At 44.9% G+C, this 18,228-nt stretch overlaps 1 protein-coding gene across 17 annotated transcripts in view; it reads left to right on the forward strand.

Moving 5' to 3' along the window:
• The first annotated feature begins 819 nt into the window (after positions 1–819).
• Myt1l (myelin transcription factor 1 like) overlaps positions 820–18,228 on the forward strand; it is a 394,778-nt gene continuing 377,369 nt past the window's right edge. For 14 of the 17 annotated variants that reach the window (XM_026785930.1, XM_026785939.1, XM_013351327.2 and 11 more), the window contains exon 1: positions 6,981–7,594. The gene's annotated coding sequence lies outside the window, so the exon portion shown is untranslated. Of the gene's footprint in view, positions 1,263–6,980; positions 7,595–7,614; positions 7,734–18,228 lie in introns of those variants that run through there. The other 3 variants (XM_026785931.1, XM_026785932.1, XM_026785933.1) reach the window with 3 other exon arrangements.

Below are 18,228 nucleotides of genomic sequence, written 5' to 3' on the forward strand. Positions count from 1 at the left end.
CATTATTAGCAAGAGCTATATTGAGCTTGCTTGTCAGACAGGCAACAAAGCTGAGCCCCAGTTCCGCCCAGACATGTGCCTTGCCATTTTCATTTTAATCAGCCTGCTCGGGATGGCTGCTGATTCATTTTGCAGGATGTCCCCCTGGGAGCCAAGGTGGAAGCCTCCGGCGAGCTGCTCTTGCATCTAGGCAGGATGCAGCAGGGCACGCAGAGGAGAGAGTGAGGAGGAGGCTCGCGGGAGGGGAGCTCATCCCCAGGCTCACTCCACAGTTCAATATGGCTAGTTAGCCCGTGCTTCATGAAAACCCGGGCTACTGCACAAAATATAATGAAAGAAAGAGAAAAGAAAAAAAAAAAAAAGAGTCGGATCGTGGGATCGTCATTTCATTATCCAGTAACCGCCCCCTCCACCCCACCCGACACTGAATGACAGGGAATGCTGGCTCTCTTCATGGTCAGCATATACATACATGCATATCTATGTATATATATATATATATATATTATTTACCTGATAACTAGCTGGGGTGGTATACCTGATTTAGCTGCAGACTTTGATTTGTAGGACTGACAACCTTATTATGCAGTGAGCTTATTATTGATATTATTCTGCTCTCGGTTGCCATGGCCACCTTGTGAGAGACATTCAATTTTCTCTCTTCCATCATCATTATCTATGAGGCCATCTGTTGTGGAAAATGAATTCAGCCTCATTTGCATGACTGATAAGCAATTTTTTTTTTATCTATTTAACAGAAGGTCATATGCCGGGGATTTGGAGCTAGTGAAAAAAAAAAAGTGGAAAAAAAAAAAGAGCCTGGGAGAGGCTGAGTGGGGCTGTGTGCATTAGGGGCTGGATGTGGAGGTAAAGCAGCTCTCTTAGGCCCGCTAGCCTCTCCTACTGCATGTGTCATTCCTGCCCGGACGACATTTTTTTCCCCTAAGCTACTGCACACAAAACAGAGCGACAGAGAGAGAAAGCTTTTCCCCACAGCCTTCTTGGAGGCCCCCTGGCTTCTCACCCATTGTTGGTGGGTGTGTTTCAATTTTTTTTTTTTTTTGATTCCCTGGACTGTGGGTTATGAAATCAATGCTTGCTGAAGACAAAAGCAGCCTTCCCTGCCTCTCGGTGCTATGCGTGGTCCTCCTCGGCCTCCCACTTGTGGGGGAAAGGGTTTTCTCTTTCTGTGTGTTTTGAGCCAGCACAGTTACCAAAATTGAACTTGCCGTCACTTGTGAGCGGTGCGGGCATGGTGTGAGGTACGTGATGCTCATTAGGTTAATTCTTTGGACTCAGGGGTCAGGATCTGTTTTGCTGGAGCCCAAGGCTTCTGCTGCAGTCTTATTGTTTGCTCCTTTTTAAAGTTATTTTTATAGCATGACTGGTAGCCGGAAGGCTCCTGAGGTCTTCAAGCCTCAGAAGCCTGTCTTTAGAGCAAAAATGGGTAATAGATTGCATGCCTGAGCAATGATTTTGTTTATAAGAAGAAATAAAAATGATAAAAACGAAAAACTTGCTGCATGTGTGGAGGTCGGTGATTTGAGCTGAAGTAACTTCCTGAGAGTGTGGGTAACTTCACTTTACAAACAAGAGAGGATTTTTATGCAATGGCTGCGGGAAGCTTAGCTACTCCTGAGGCACTGTTGTGTTTGTCTAACTATTAAAAAAAAGTTGATTGATGTTCATTAAACTGGTAAAATCAAATAAAGACTTTTAACAATAACCTCAATGTTTGAAGTTCATAATACCAAACCAGCACTTAATTCATAGCAGAAATCTGTTTTCTAAAATCACTTCATAAACAAAAAGTTGAGTCTTCACACTCTTGCTTGCAGATAGAGCTGAATAAACAATAAATAATATAAATATTCACAAGAGTGTAAAAGATACAAAATATACAATAGTTTGAATTTAGCATTAATTTAGTCATGACACATTTCTTATTCCAGTGAAACTATGTATGTTATAGACCATTATGCTATCTACTTAATTAGGATAAAGTAGTTTGTGTAACAACTCTTTTGTTCAAGTGTATACACTTCTTGCTAACACCACAGACAAAAGCATCTGCAACACCCTCATGAGCTTAAAACTGTCTTCCTAATTATTCAAGTTCTTAAAAGTGATGTCGTTTTTGCAATGAAAAAGTAAGTTACCTTTTTACATAGATAGATACACACTTACTTTAAAAATGGAAGTGTTTTACTCAAAATTCCTTCCTGAAAACAGTATCGTAGGATTCCTGTAAGTTTAACACCCCCAAAACTCCGAGCCCAAAGTGTTGATGATAGGCTTTACACAATGTCCACCCCCCCAAAGAACTTTATTGTTTTTCTTTCCTCAATTGACCCAAAGGAACATGAATGAATAAATTCCCTCAGTGCAGAAGTCAAATGGCTAAAACTCTCCTTAAAGTTGTATTTCAATATTAGGTTTTATTTATTGTAATATTTGTTTATGCTAGAGCACTGCAGGGGTGTTTGTATGATGGAACAATACTCGGTACAGTTTTTAAAACTCTCGCTGTGAGCCCCCCCCCCCCCCCATCAGACATTTAAAATATATTTTAGCTTGAGTTTGGAGAAAATAATATTGAATGTTAGTGACACAGTTGAAAGCCTCAAACTACAAAATCTGGGCAGTTTGTGAAGATTCCTGCAATCGAGTTTTCCCTAGCAGGCTAGCAGCAGGGTGGTGGCTGGATCCACAGTGTACTCTGACGGTCTGTGTGGCTGCCTTTTGCTTTCTACCTTCAGCCTTCAGATTTGTGAATCAGATCTGTCAAGTTCTGCAAATCCTCGGACAGAACACAGTTGATTTTCCCCCTCCCCCTCCCAAAGTTAATCACCATCTTGGTTGGCTTCCTCCTTGCCTCCCTGACATTTGACTGCTGCTAATTCACTGATTAATCTCATTAATGTGATTATAGCAGGATTTGGAGCTGGCCGCCATTGTTCTGTAGACAGTGCTATTCAGGCTGAGCACTTTCCACCCCATTCAGTTTGCTGTGATTTTTCAAAGGCTGGTGGAGGGAGCCATTGTGATAGGGGTTCCTGGCTTCCTTTCAGCACCGGGAGCTGTCCGTGGCAGATAGCAATTGCATTCAGCAGCGACTTCCTACAGGTTCACTGTCGAAGTGAAAATGGCTCACTTTCATCACCTTAATGACGGTGCTCACTGAGGTAGAAGTCGAGTGGTGTTTATGGTCACAATTGGATGTTTTGGAGATGGTGGCAGCCCAGATCTGTTGCGGATGGTTTTTATTTCGTAAAGACGTTGCAGCTGCTATTGCATGCACATGTTTATAAATATCAGACACAAGAATCTGCCAAAATAACGCATGTGATTTTGGGCTCCAAACTACAAGCATTACTACTTTGGAAGTGAACGCTCTTTACCTCAATGTGTCTGGTTATTAATACAATTAATTTTTTGAAAAGATGAGTCAGGGTTACCTGGTACCCTGGGTGACATGGACAAGTCTATGCAGTGAAACTTGCACCCAGAGCTACAATCAATGCCAGCTTCATGGGGCTGCATTTGAAGCTGAGGCCAGGGTTGAGGCCCAATAACTTGGAGAACACTTATGACTGATACACAAAAATTCTTAAAGGAACATGAACCTACAATGTTCTTTAGAATATATAGCTGCATGAGCTTGATTTAAAAGCATGTAGCTATGGGGGGGTCAGTTCCCATTAATGTGGCATCTTTATTATTCCTGCCACTTTTTTAAAACCTAATTTAATTTAATTTTTACTCTTTTAAACATTTGGACTTCTATCCCCTGTCACCAACCATCTCACCCTCTGGGATACCTGTTCATTTTCTTTACCAGCCTTAAAAAAAAAAGTAAATGAAAGTTATTTTGCAATGTCAAATATTTTAAAAAGTTTTTTATCTGTTTCTATTATACAGGGAATTTTCAAATAATGAATTTGCAATTTGAGTATTCATTTGCTTTGTTAGCTTTAGCTAGAAGCGCACCATGCACACAACTTTAAAAAGATGATTACATCCAAGGGTAATTTTGCTAACAAAATAATATTTTAAATGTCACATGTCTAAACCAGACATGCTATGTCTGCCTGCAAGCCAATCTACTTTGACGGAGAACTGTTGTTTTAAAAATACATATCATCCATCCTCAAACACTGCTTACTTACTGTGCATTTCAGTAGCTACACTTTAAATTCCAAACAACTGAAAGTTTTAGTCACTCATGTGTTAAAAAAATAAATCCACTTTATGAAACAAGAGAAAATAATGAGGTTCCCTTGGTAGGGACCAATCTGCCCTGAACTTGAACTCAACTGGCTACCCACTTTTCTCAAGGGCTGTGTTTTCTAATCAATAACTAGTTTTTCAAAGGCATCTAATATTTGGCCAGGAAGTCTGCAGAGTCCCTTAGAATCCTGCCCAGGAAGCCAGTGAGGGGCAGCTGAAAGAGCTCCAGGCTGCTTTGCTCTCAGGTAGATCACTGCAATGATCTTTCGAGTTTTTAAGAATCGCTCTCTCTCTCTCTTTTCTTTCAAAATTAAATTGGAAAGCATTCCTTAACAAGAGTAACAGGAGGTATAAACTTGAACAAAAACTTGCAAAGCATTGAAATGTGTCTTACAAAGCTGTTTTACCCCACTACATAATGCAACTGACACCCATCTGTATGTACTCCAAACCAAAGATAGCGGATGCCACCAACTTAAACAATAAAGTAGTTTATGTGTGTTTTGTTTTGCTGTGTGCATGAGGGGAGTTGATATCTAAATAACATCTACGGCTAGTATTTTTAACAAATATTTTAAGTTGGCATATCCCATATATTAGTATATTGCTTAAAATGGTCATAATTGATGCTGGAAGTAACATTAAGGATTCTTCTTCTTGTCAGTTATTGTGTGCTTTTTTTTTTTCTGACATCAGATGATTTTAGGGAAACAGCTATCCATTTTCCCATCAGTAGACTATGTTTCAGTGCTCTGTGACTCAGTTTGAAGGATGTTTGTGTTTTCTTCCTTCCCTCTCTCCCTCTCTCTTCTGGCCTCCCGGCCTCCCTCTAACTCTGCCCCTGCTTATGGCTCAGCCTGGCTCTCTAGTCTGTCTCCATCCCCTCCACACCTGCATTGTTCCAGCACACACAATGTCTTGCGACTCTTCTCACAATGAAACTGTTTTTTAGTTTTCTAATGAGCCCTCGGGGTATCTGCAGGAGTGATCAGATATGGCAGAGAAAATGTAATCCAGGTGTGAGAAAGCTAGAGAGGGTGCATAAGTGCTTGTTTATTGTATGGAAAAGACACTGACCAACCTTGCTGCCTTGGGGCTGGTGGGTAGGAAGGAAATGCTGGGAATGCTATAGCTCTCTCTGAAAGAAAAAGGCCCATTGGGGGGGGGGATTCGTGGGGGAGTAGGGAAGGGGAGGGAGGTGTTCTGATGACAGTGGACAGGGCACTGTCTGTAGGAAGATGGAGGGGCACTGGGTGTCCCCAGCAAGCCTCCTTGTGGAGAGCTATGAAGGTTTCCGGCAGGGCACTGGGAAGGGAGCAAACAGTACCCTGTGTAGTAACCACGCGCCAGGCAGATGCTCTTCAGAGGAATTACCTCTGAGAGCAAGAAGAGGGTGTTCCTGGGACCTTGGGACTGCTGTCAGTCTCCCTCGGAAACCAGTCTGCACTGTGCCTATGGAGGCCCCCAGTGGCTGATCTGTGGGCTCTGCCTTGCACTCCTGTGCATAGGGCTGCCAGTGCGGGTCCTGATGGGAGGGGTGGAGGGAGTACAAACACGGAGGGATCTGTGACCACACGTGCCTGGGGCTCTCCATGGCAGCCGAGGAGCTGCGTGAGTGAGACAGACTGCTGAGGAGGACTTGCTGATGGCCACCAACTCTTCTGCAGAGAGGTACCTCTTCCTTTTCATTTAAAGGTGACATGCGGTTGCTTATTTGCCTGCCTGCTGCAGCCCCCACCTCCTCTGAGCAATGTCTGATCCTGTCTTAAGTACTTCCCAAAGCCATTTCTCCACCTGCCTGGACACCTTCCACTCTTGTCTGGTCGCACCCCGTGACAGAAGGGCATGATTTGGGGTACAAAGGGCCAACAATGGACTCTCTTGGCCACAGCTGCCCCTCAGGTAAACACGCCTGTGGGCTGCTTCTCTGAAATCTTCTCAGAGTTGTTCTCATTAGGAGTCTGGATATTCAAGCTAGCTTCCAGGAGAGGAGAGGTACTAAGTAAGCAGCCTTTATGATCTAGTGTGTGCCTTTACAGTGTGCTCAGAGGCTGGGGAGGGAGGGGGACAGGGATGACCACAGAAAAGCATTTGTTGCTCGCCTGAGTAGCCATTTATAAAATCAGCAATTAAAAAAAATAAAATTAAAATAAAAAGAGCAGATGCTACAGAAAGTCATAGAGCTGTGTTCTCTTTTGTGTTTTTGGCATCTTACCGGGTCTGCTTTTTTTGAGAATAAACTTTTTCTGTTTTCTTTTCAAATGATACTAATGCTGGTAACAAGGGCTGGCAATGCTGAAAGTTACTCAGAGAATAGTTCTGCCCTCTTGTTTTAAAGGAAAATGATAAAAGGAGCGTGTGCCGGGATGGGATATTGTACTGGCTGGCAAGCCAGGAACACAGTAGCAACCCCTTCGTTAACTCTCTGGTGCCCGTTCTACTGTCTTAAGAAGTGGCAGGGAGGTCTGGATGCTTTTTTGTTTTGTTTTTGTTTTGATATGCAGCCCCATAGCCGTAGTTCCAGTGAGAACACCAAGGTTCTGCTGACTTTGGTGAGGTTTCTTGGACCATGATATGCATTTACCATAACGTCAACGGTAGGGGAGATTTTCTGAGACACTTCACCTAGCGGGTAGCAGCCAACAGCCAGCCTGCGTATTTAGAGTTCTCATCTATTACATTAAATACAGCACTGCACATCATACACCCTGCTCTAGAGATTTAGAGGCCTGTGGGTACAGTGTAGGAAGCACACAGCACACATCCCAATCTTGCCTGACTGCTGAAAGCCTAGTCAACAGGAAGGCTAGAAATTACTGGTTTTTAACTCACAGCTGTTAGGGTGAGAAGCATCTAGATCAGCGATGAAGTTAGGGTTTGAGGAAATGGCTGCGTTGTGTATTGCTTAAAGGACAGCAGCCCGAGCAGGGTAAGTCAGCAGGATGCTCCCGGTGTGCCTCTGCGGCAGCGATGTGGTCTCTAAGGAAACCTGTGCCTGATGCTCGCAGCCTGGGCAGTGCTGGCGGCCCAGGGCCGTCTGTCTGCTGCCTGCTGATGGAGGCTGCGCCGCATCCACCAGGCAGGGCTCTTCACGCATGCCCGTCTTCCCCGGCGTTTAGTGGTGTCAACTTATTAATTTCCATCTTCGACTTCAGGCCTGTTAGTTTCCTGTCTGAAAGCATTATTACTTTTGTCCATGTGGCAAAATAATTAGCATACAGATGAGAAGTGGCCCCGTGTCTGCGCGCCGATAGAGAGAAGATGTGCGGTTCGAAGTTGATTGGATGAATGGAGAACAAATGGTGGGCGTTCAAAAGCATTAGAAGAGTTTTGTAGTCGCGGAGCAGGCTGGAGAATTTTCTGGGTGAGTCCCTAAGATGGAAGGCAGGGGTGGCTGCCGTGGGAAAGACTGCCTGTCAGAGGCTGGCTTAGCTGAAGGTGCGGACAGGGACAGAAGGAGCAGAGAATCCATTCTTCAGGTTTCTCTTTGAAATCCCCTCCAGGTAAATGGGTCCTGTTGTTTCCGGAGCCATGGCTGCGCTTTCCAAAGTGGAGCAAAGTTCAACTCTTAAGGGCAGTAACAAAAGAATAGTCTTTTTGCTGGTGCGTGGGGGTGGTCTCTTCATCTATCTTCCACGAGTAAGTGTGAAGTGAAAACGAACTGTTTAGAGATTAGTATTTTCGGAATTCTGCAGCAGCCATTATTCACCGTGTTTAATGGATATTTTCTGGGACAGTGTATGGAGACCAGCAGAATTAGCAAATGTTGTTTTGATGAAAGCCCAGATGTAATTAGTTTTGACTAGTATATATTTTTCCTAGCTGGAAGGAGATTTGAGCTCATTTAACCAACTACTTATTGGGGACAGTGGAAACTGAACTGAGGTGTTTGTAGGTCTGTAGGAAGCGCAGAGGGGGACATTTTAAACGAATACAACATTTGATGCTGAGTTCTTTTCAGAAAAACAAAATGATTTTTTTTTTCCAAATCAGTTTTCTGAGTTCATAAGTAATGATGAAGCTTCCTGGAGCCCCGAGTTTCTATTGTCAACAGTGGCACAGATTTCTTATATAATTCCGGGACTACCATGCAGGAGCATGGGTGTTTCCAAATTCAGTTCAAGATCCTCTGGGGGTGGGGGTCACTGATGAGGAGCCCTTCCTTGTCTTAAGGATTCCTAGCCTCCTTAGAGGGAAAGGTGCGCATTTTAACTGACCTAATTATTCAGTTTGTTTTTAAAGTAAAACTTGAGGGGAGACCATGATCTTTTAACTGTATTTCTGTAGTTTTTATGGATATTTTGTAGCATGGCATGCTTTCATTTTGATTTTGGAAAAGACTTTCCCCAAGTGTCACTAGACTTTAGAAATGACAGTCAATGTGTGACAGAAAAATACAACTTTGGGGGGAGGCTGGTGGGTGTGATTTGTTCTGTTTGAAAAACGTGTGCCTGTGTAAAAAGGAAAACCATAAACATCTTCAGTGAGCCCAAGCCTCAGGTGTGACAGACAAGGAGCAGGCTTGTCCCTGATATGTAGAACTTGTCTCTGATCATTTTCTTGGTCAACTTGCAAGTTTCTGAACAGTCATATTAAGATTTTTTTTTTGCATAATAGGGAAATTTTCAATTTTTCCATGAATGCATATTTCCATACATTTTTTTTGTCTATTGCATTTTTTTTAATTAGCTAGTAAACTAGAATGAGGGAACAAAAAACCTCAGGTTTTAAATGTCTAGCCCAAAGTAATGAATTCCCAAGAGTTCTTGTTTTTCTGAACTCCTATCTAGGGGGAGGCCGCATTGCATGCTCTTCTCCCATGCTGCTTTCCTTTCCGAGTTGAGCCCATCTCGATGGGCGAAATAACTCTTTTGTTTTCTGGTTATAACTTTCTTGGAGCAGACACCAGCCTTTCCTTTTTAACCTCTGCTTGGCCATTTAGAAGCAGGGAAGCCCTTGAATGCCACTTATCCGCGAGGCTTCCTTTGTGCCCAGCTGCCTCTCACAGGTGAAGTCCATTTTTTTTTTAAGGGCAACAATTATGTCACAGGAGTTTCCACTCGAGGGAGTTAGTTTTGCCGCTTGTAACCCTGTCAGCTCCAAGGCTCCTTGCAGTTGATAAGGACTTGATCCAAAGACAATGAGATGCCCCCCCGAGAGCTGTAAACATGTTCATGTGAGCCAGCCTGAGAATGTGGTGTCTGGGGGAGACTTTTTCATTTTAATTTTTATTTTTTAACTTTTCCTCTGAGGTTGAATATCAACTTTGGGAAAGATTATGACCTTCCATGGCTAAATCATGTAATTCATCCGCGAGATTCCAAATGTCAGGTGCCTGCCTTGGCTGCTCTGTTTGCAGTGGTCGCACTGGGGGGGGGGGGGCGAGGATTGTATCTCAGGAGCTCTGCCCTCTGCCACATGCATTTGCCCATAAGGCTCCTACTGCTTACAAACAGGGGGGAGGGGGATGTCAACAGTTTTCTTCCACGATGTCACTTGACCTTATTTTTTTTTTAGTATTCTGTGGCTGTGGCATGTTTTCACACACTAAAGAGAATGTGCTGAGCCCTTCCATGGTTACTAAAGTGTAAAGCATGTATGTTTTTAAGGTCGCTGGGATGAAAGTGTTGTGTGGGGGCTGTATTATTTGAGTCGTTGAGCTAATGCGTGCATCATGTAAACCTTGCTGAGATGTCGGTGGGTGCTCATTGATATAGTTGTCAGAACTTTGTGACTCTATCCTCTGTGCTGTCTGCTTCCTGCTGAAGTCCGATGGTTTAGGCGGCACACTCCTCAAATTGCCTTGAGAAAATCACCCCAACTGAGCGTTTGCTTCCGATGTTGTTTTCAGGTGGGGTATCAAGCTTGGAACTCTAAATCAAACAACTCAGGGATGAATAATGCGTTGGGCGGGGGGCGGGGGGGCTGCTTTTTTTAGTGCACCGGCAAGGATTGTCATAGGATTTCCAGCTCCAACATGGCCTTGAGAGGCACCTAAGCCATTGTCTAAACTGAACCACAGTGTGTTCTAATCTGTACTCACAGAGGGTCTTGACAAAAGTCAGCACCACTCCTCAGTTCTGGGGGCTCCTGCGTCCCCGAGTCCTGTAGGCAGGGGACAGTTTCAGAGGCTGATTTTAAATTTGGTGCTGTCTCCTCTCCCTGGTCCAGGCATTTCCCTTAGCCTGTGCCATCTGAGCAGAAGCTGAACGCACAGTGCACTGTCGCCATGAAACAATGCTAGCCAGACTGGTGGTGGAAATAATCCAGTCTGCAGGGCACCCCATAGAGAGCCATCAAACCGAGTCTGCTCTGGAGCTGTCTATGAGAGTGTGAACATTCAGAAATCAATGCTGCATCTGCTGGTGGACCCTCCGGTTCCCTGAAACCCCCACCTGCCTAATGCATCTGGGCAAGAGCTTTCAGAAGCCAGCTTCCTTCAGGATAAATTTAATACGTCTTGAGGGCCAGGCGCAAGCAAATTGATTCTATCTCTGCAGCAGGAACACTCGTAAACATCTGTAAGGGTACAGATCCCCAGCAACCCCAGGATGAGAGGATGCTATTTTGTGAAATATTCTAAGCCTCCTCCCTTCATACCTCATGCCAGCATGGCATTTTTTAATTAGGAAGTTGATTAAAAAGGGCATGGCGGACCAGGATGTGTGGTCCTTTGGCACCCATCCAGCTGTTTGTTGATGGAAGTGTGGAAGGGATTGCCCATCACCCAGTTCAGGAAAGAGAGAGAATCGGCATTGCTGCAGGGCTGAGGGGTGGTAAGAACGGGGAAGCCCTGTACCGTGTACTGAAGGCAGTTGGTTGTGGTTCCCTCTGTGCAGAGCTTTCCTGCAGACAGACTTGCCGGTTTCCTCCATGACCCAGGTCACGTGTGCTTTGCAGATACCTGGGAACGCTGGGCAGCTCTGTGTATTACAATGAGGAATTCTGGGCTTCTGGCTTTCCAGTAGTCAAGAGGAAAAGTCATAATTGTTTGCATTTTCTGGATGGGCACCTCTCTTGGCCACATTTCCGGTGGGTCGTCTCAGGAGTGATAGCTAGCTCTTCTAAACTCTAGGATGCAGTACTGTCAGCCTCGGTAGTAACTGGTTTTGTTTGGGCTACTTTTTTTCTTTCTTTCTTTTAAAAGGAAATTCTTTCCTTTGCAGGATCTTTTTCGAGCTTGGAGTATATTACCACAGGAATAAAATTCTATGCCTATTTGTAGTGTTCCCACGGCCAATGTGGTGTGAATAAGTGCCCTGTTATGAACTTAACCCTGTCCATCCTTCTCATTGTTTGCACGCTTCCTGAGACCGAGTGTGCCCGGGGAAAGTAGAGACAGATCGGCACCTAAGACCGACACCGAGACCCTCAAGCCGAGGGAGGGACCCTGGGGCTTTCACAGGATCTCGAGGGAGCTGCTCAAGGCTCAAGACAGGGGACACAGGGAGATGTCTTGCCTCCAGTGGTACTGATCAGCTGATTGGCAGCCAGCCTGTCTTTTGTTCTCATCCCCCTTGAAACTGCATGCAAGTTTGCTAATGATTTTCAGATTCTGTGTTTTAGGAAAGTTCAGTGATAGATCTCTAGCCGTCAGCAGCCGTGATGGGCAGGCTTCTCTATTCCAGCCTCTTCCCTCGGCAATGTAATATGGTTGACACTGAAGATAAAGAGTGTCACTTTTTAAAGTCACCCTCTCCCTCCGCTTCTCTGCCTCGGATGGAATATCCAGGCAGTGCACACACCTTATGCTCCTACTGTGTGCAGAGCCAAGAGAGTGTGAAACATCCTTGCAGGTAGTCAGGACCTAAGTGTCTGTCTGTCTGTCCAGATGCTGACAAAAGGTGATGATAATGCCTGCAGGGCATCTTTCCCCTATTTTACCCAAATAGATTTGGAAATAGATTTTTTTTTTCTCTTCTAATCTAAGCAGAGTGGGCTGAGTTCCTTGTTTCCTCTTCCTGGGTGGTGAATACTCTGGTGGTCTCCTGAATATTAGCATCGTTGCATAATACTGCATAAGTGTATTTCTCTATTACTTGCGTATTGGAGTGTACCTCCTTCTTATAAGAGCAAGCAATAAAAGTCCAGCTCTTTTGTGGGTTCTGGATCGCTGGTCTTCTTTCCCATGGCTCCACTCACGTGGGACACAGAGTCAAGGTGACAAGTCTTTTCGCATTTGAGAATGCGAGACAGTAAACAGAATGGTGTTTTGAAGAAGGAATATTGGTAAATGTCAGATGTCTGTTGCTCAGTTTCTGGACATTTCAAAACCGTGGGTAGTAGGGATTAACAACAGCCTGGGGTGGGGTGTGGTTAAGGCCTCTATTTGCTCACTGAGGCCCAGACTTCCAGAAGACAGACAGACCTCTGGGCTAGCCATCATCCCTCCACCATCCCTGCTAGATGTGCAGTATGAGCTGTCCTGCCACTGCGAAGCCAGCTGAAGAGCCATTGGCTACAGAAGCCTCTGGCAGCAGAAGGAGGAGAATTCAAATGAGAAGCCAGTGAGACATTTAGACACGGGAGCTGCCACCTTGCCCTGCAGCAGACTCCACGGTACGAACCTGTCAGTTCAGGGTTAAAATCCTGCCGTTAAATCCTCTAACAGACAAGCTTGGTTAGGGTTAAATTTTTATATTCTCTTGGAGTATGGGAAAGCGAGTGCTGCAGGCATCAGGACGCCACATATCTTTCTTAAATGGAGTCATATTGCATAAAGCAAGAGGTTTGGGTAGCTGCCGACTGCTCACATATGACAAGACAGAGATCCTAACCAGGTATTTGGGTAGATTCTAGTTTCATTTTTATTTGTCCCTTGTCTTTCACGGGATGTGTGACTCTAAATTAGAATTCGTAAAAATCCCCCAACGAGCTTCCCAGTGCCCTTTTCTATGATCCTGAGAGGAGTCATGGAGGCCTTGCCACCCAAATATTCTTTGGCTAATTTGTTGTTACTGGGATATTGTTAGCTCCAAAACAACCCTTCTCCCTCAGAGACCCATAGTGCACGCCAAGCTGTGTCATGTCCGTCCCCCAGGGACATGCTGGCACACCTGTTTACAAACGGGCTGGGCCACCTGTTCCTTCGGCTTCAGCGCTAATGATCAGAAAAGGGGTCTGATCAGCAGGGTCATGTGAGTGGTAGACATCCATGATGAGTCCACAGGTCCCTTGAACATGTAATGCCAATAGCTGGTCAATTTCGAGTAAGTTAGAAAATACACTCAACCTGGAGTCACAGACTAAATCAGGAATATCAGCGATCCAGAGACTAGGTGTGGAGTGTGTGTGTCAGAACTGGTTCAGCCAATAAGATCTCATGTTCACCATTTCCCAGTCTGCATTTCTTAAATGAAGCAGGTGAAGATGAAAGTTTCCTTTTGCTGGAAGGCGTTGCTGAGGTGGAGGCCACTTGGGTCAGGCACATCAGAAAATGGCAATATCAATAGACACATTAATATGAAAGGGGACATTTTCATGGGGTCCCATCCCTAGATACAGAAGTATAGCAGCTAATGGCTGCTCAGGGAAGGAGAATTTGCCTCTCCCAGGGATGAACCCCCATTGGCTGTCCAATGCAGAGTAGTCAGCCCTGAAACCATGCACACACAAGCAGTAGAAACAACTCATAAGGTTGTGTTTAGTTGTTTGTGCATACATAGACACATGTATGTGACAATCAGAAGAGGCTGTCACTTTTAAGGGGGAGGCGAGTGAAGGCCTAGAGGGAAGAAAGGAAGAGGAAAAGTGATGTAATTATATTTTGACTAAAAATGGATTTTTTTTTCTTTACAAAAATCTTTAGTAAAACAAACAAAGCTATCCCTGCAGCCTGGCAAGGGTTGCCTATCTGCGCTGGGATTTGTCTTTCCCTTCGTCTTGTGACTCGGAACCTGCAGTTGGGGCCACATACCGCCCTCACCTTGATCCTTTTGGCTTTTACTTCCAGTCCTAGTTGGTTCTGCCTTTAGGTTGTGTCTATCAGAGGGCGGGCAGGCCTTGGAATGTAGTTCAATATTTTCCTTTACTGACTTCTCTGGTCTTTACCAAGAGACAGAGCATCACCCATGCCTGGCTACATTCAGTCAACCGGACTGTGTGTGCATTGTACGTTTCCAGCAAGTTCCTCAGCATATTAGAAATTATCCACCAATTCCATTGATTAGTTTTCTGTGAGCTTCCGCCAGAAGGCTTTTCTACTGAGCACCAAACAGGTAGCCATCCCTAATTTTATTTGGTCCCATGTCCCTTTTACTTTCCATGTGAAATTTCCATCAGTAGTTCACTTTGGCATGGCCTCTTTGGAAGGTGCCGGGTGGAAGGCAGTGTGTTGTATTCTGGCTCCCCACAAGACCTGGGGGTGACTTTGAGCACATCGGCTCTGCAGTCATCTCTTTGTGTGTTGTTTCAGAGGGGGGACGGGGAGTCCACCACTTCCCAAACCCCTTTCCAAAATTAATACCGCTGGAAGGAAAGCAGAGGCCTGGAGCCCTCCCATCAGGATTCTAGTGATAACCCAGAGCAAATTCACAGAGGACAGCCAGGGAAATGAAATGACTTCACACAACCAAATGCCTTTCAGTTGTGCAGAAAAAAAAAATCATCCCATGGAACACACACGTGCCTGGCCCTTTCTTTGTTAGTTTTGTCCAATGTATGCCTGTGACTTGAAATGAAGTCACAAGTTTGACAAGCATTCCCTTATGGCAACTGTAGGTGGGCAGGTCTTCTGACAGACATCACAGGGGCACACACCAGGATGGCTCTGGGTTTCACTTCTTGGCTTCTCTTGGCTCTATCACTTCCATGGGTCTTTATTCTCATGAAGCAGGCAAATAAAGTGACTGGCTTGGACTTAATGAAGCACCCCCCCCCCCATCTTAATGGCTTAACATTACTTTCAGAGGCAGCATTTAGGAGATGCATGGGTTAAATGGGAACACAGTTTCAGTAACTAAAATCCATTACACAATCCACATCCTAATTCTGATAGCCTAGAGTAGACAGCACACGCACACAAAATGTCAAGCCAGAACCTGTGGGTTCAAATAAACACCACTGATTACCACTGCAGCCAATGTCATGTTCAGCAGCACCTCATGTGGGTTATAGTACATCTGCAGAATTCCTCAGGGAAACTTTGAGCATGTTGCCTATAGTGGGGAAGGACATAGCATAGGGGGATCAGGCCCCAGGCGAGGTAGAGCCCCCACATCACCCCTGACGGCAAGGAGGGTCATGCAAACTCTCCAGAACACTAGTACTTTTAAAATAAAGCCAAAGTAAAGAGTTGGGGGGATGAGGGGAGGTAGAATTGAACACGGTTAGGTAGGGCCAAAGGCCTTGGTACTGCTAGACAGGAATCAGTTACTGTCCATTTCACAATGCCTGAAGCAAGGAGTTTGAACGTTTCTGTCAGGAAGAAGGGTTTGACCAGCACTGATGTAAACTACCTCTACACAGTGAACACCTGCCCATAAATGTCCCTTGATATCCCTAATGCATGTGAATATTTATGTGTCATTTAAACTGGGCAGTTTTGAAGGATCCATGTCCAATTTAATAAAATCATCCAGCCTTTCAAAAAGTCAAAATGTGGCACAGGAAACTTCCCTCTGCTTATTGGGGTGTAGATCTCATACTGGAAGGGGTGAGAAGTTCCAACAAAGGGAGAAGTTACTTGGTACCTACAGGAGGGCTGGTAAGGAAAAGCTATACACTGTTAGATTTCCTCTTTTTTTGAGATTAGAGAGAAAGAATAAAATCCACTGGCCATAAAGATATGCCTAAGTTAGGAGTTTTCTACCCTTGTCTCAGTTATGGTTTAACCTGGGTCCAACTAAGATCAAGAACTCAGTCCTGTCGAGTGACAAGGACCCACGCTCTGTGACTCATGAGCAAAGCCAGACACATGTTACAGTAGGAAGCTAATGAAAGGGGACTCTCAGGAAATCAGCTGTGGACGAAAAGAAGACAGTCAGAATGTCCTTATCAAACCCATCACACTAAAGCTTTCCTCGTACTATGCTAAGGTTGCAAGAATCTGCAGGACTGCTGAATCCGGTCAGATTCAGACCCATGCAACTGCAGGCCTACTTGCTACCCGCCTCCTCTCTAAAAGTCTACAAAAATGCCGTAGCTTCTATCTAAATATATGACAGCCTGATTGCTTATTAACCATGTAGTTAACAGGATGATTAAATCTTAATCTTGTAGCCTTCGTGAGCAAGTTCCATTCTTGAAGATTTATTTATTTTTACTTTATGGGTATGCATGAGTGTCTGCATGTATGCATGCATCTGTACCACAGGCATGCTTAGTGCTGTTGGAGGCCAAATGAGAGTGTTAAATCTTCTGTACCTGGAGATGAGACCGTTGCAAGCCACCATGCAGGTACTGGAAGTCGATCCTGGGTTCTCTCTGAGAACAGCAAATGCTCTTGCTTGTTTCCAACAAGTTTCCAACAGCTGAGCCATCTCTCCAACTCCTGGGCTGGAAACATTTGAGAAAATAATGGAAGCAGAGGTGAGGAGATAGCTCGGTCAGCAAATTGCCTGCAAGTGTGAGGACCTGAACTTGGGTTTTAGCAGCATGCACACATGCACATGTTCACACACACACACACTCACACACACAATATATAAAGATGGAGAAAATAATGAAACCAGGTAAAATAGGTGCTTTTTTTCCTTTGCTCTGCAAATCTCCATGTGCATTTGGGACTTCCTTCCTAGAGGCATGGTAGAAAGATCTGTTTTTCTACAACCCCAATAGCAGGGAAAGGGCAGAATCCCAAATCGCTTGCCTACTGAGGCACAAAGGTAGGCGAGCTGTTCAGTGTGGGTTTCAAAACAGTTCTCAGCTTAGAAAGAGCTCCTGGTTTCAAAGGAAGACCAATGTTATGCATGAATTGCAGCAGTATAAATGTGCAGTTGTTCAGTGTTTTCGGGCTTGTAGCAGAGCAGCGGGGTGAAGCAGCTCCCCACGGTCTTATCAGTGGGCCCGTCCTCCTCACATCTCCCCGGGAAGCATCAGACAGGGCTTCTTCCTTCCTCTTTATACACTCATAACTTCTTAAAAATAATAGTTATTTTGCTAAACACAGTGGTACAGGCCTGCCATTCCAGCTACTCCGCTAGGGAGGCCAACACCAGAACATCCCATGTTGAAGTCAACTTGTCAACTTAGTGAGACCTGACCTTCAAATAAAATGTCAGCAAGGAGATGGAGATGTAGCTCAGGGGTGGAGTATCATCAGTCTGGCCTGTGGAAGACCGTGCAACCATCAGTCCCAGTACCCACACACAAATAAAGGATCTTAATCATGTTAGCGAGACCTTCTTCCGAAGGTCTGAGTTATCTGCTTTTAGATCCTGCTTAATGTAACTAGGCATCCCCTGGACCAGGCTCTGGGGCCTCTACAAGGAGCTCCTAAGTAAGCTGATGCTATCACCAGTTCAGCATGGTTCAGGTATATAGGATGGAAGGACAGGTTAGGCTCTTTGTTTTCATATCAGCCAAGACCTCCAGAAAGTGGTGTACCATATTTCATAAGAATAACTGTGCATGCATGTTGCGTGTGGGGTGGAGAGGTACACATACTGAGTATATGTGATGTGCATGGCTTCTCTTCAGGCTCCAGAATCATTGCTGCTCCCATTCCTCTACCCTGTTCCTTGGAGCTCAATCCACCTCCAAGCTGATCTTCTTTAGCGTCATCTGTTGTTTGCAAATAGCAGCCACTCAGCTACTGGCTGACTCAGCACTAAAGACACGGCCTTTGCTGCACAACCTCTTTCCTTTCCTATCTTCCTCCTCCTCTCTGTCTACTTCCGGCCAGAGCCTCCCCTGATTCCTCTGCATTAATGTCCCTCCTTCTATCTCTCTGTCCCACACCTTCTGATGAAATGTCTGATAGGCAGAGAAAGAATGTAATAGATACACACATACACACACAGAGAAAGAGAGAGAGAGAGAGAGAGAGAGAGAGAGAGA

This window comes from Microtus ochrogaster, linkage group LG3, assembly GCF_000317375.1.
Source record: "Microtus ochrogaster isolate Prairie Vole_2 linkage group LG3, MicOch1.0, whole genome shotgun sequence".
NCBI lineage: Eukaryota > Metazoa > Chordata > Mammalia > Rodentia > Cricetidae > Microtus > Microtus ochrogaster.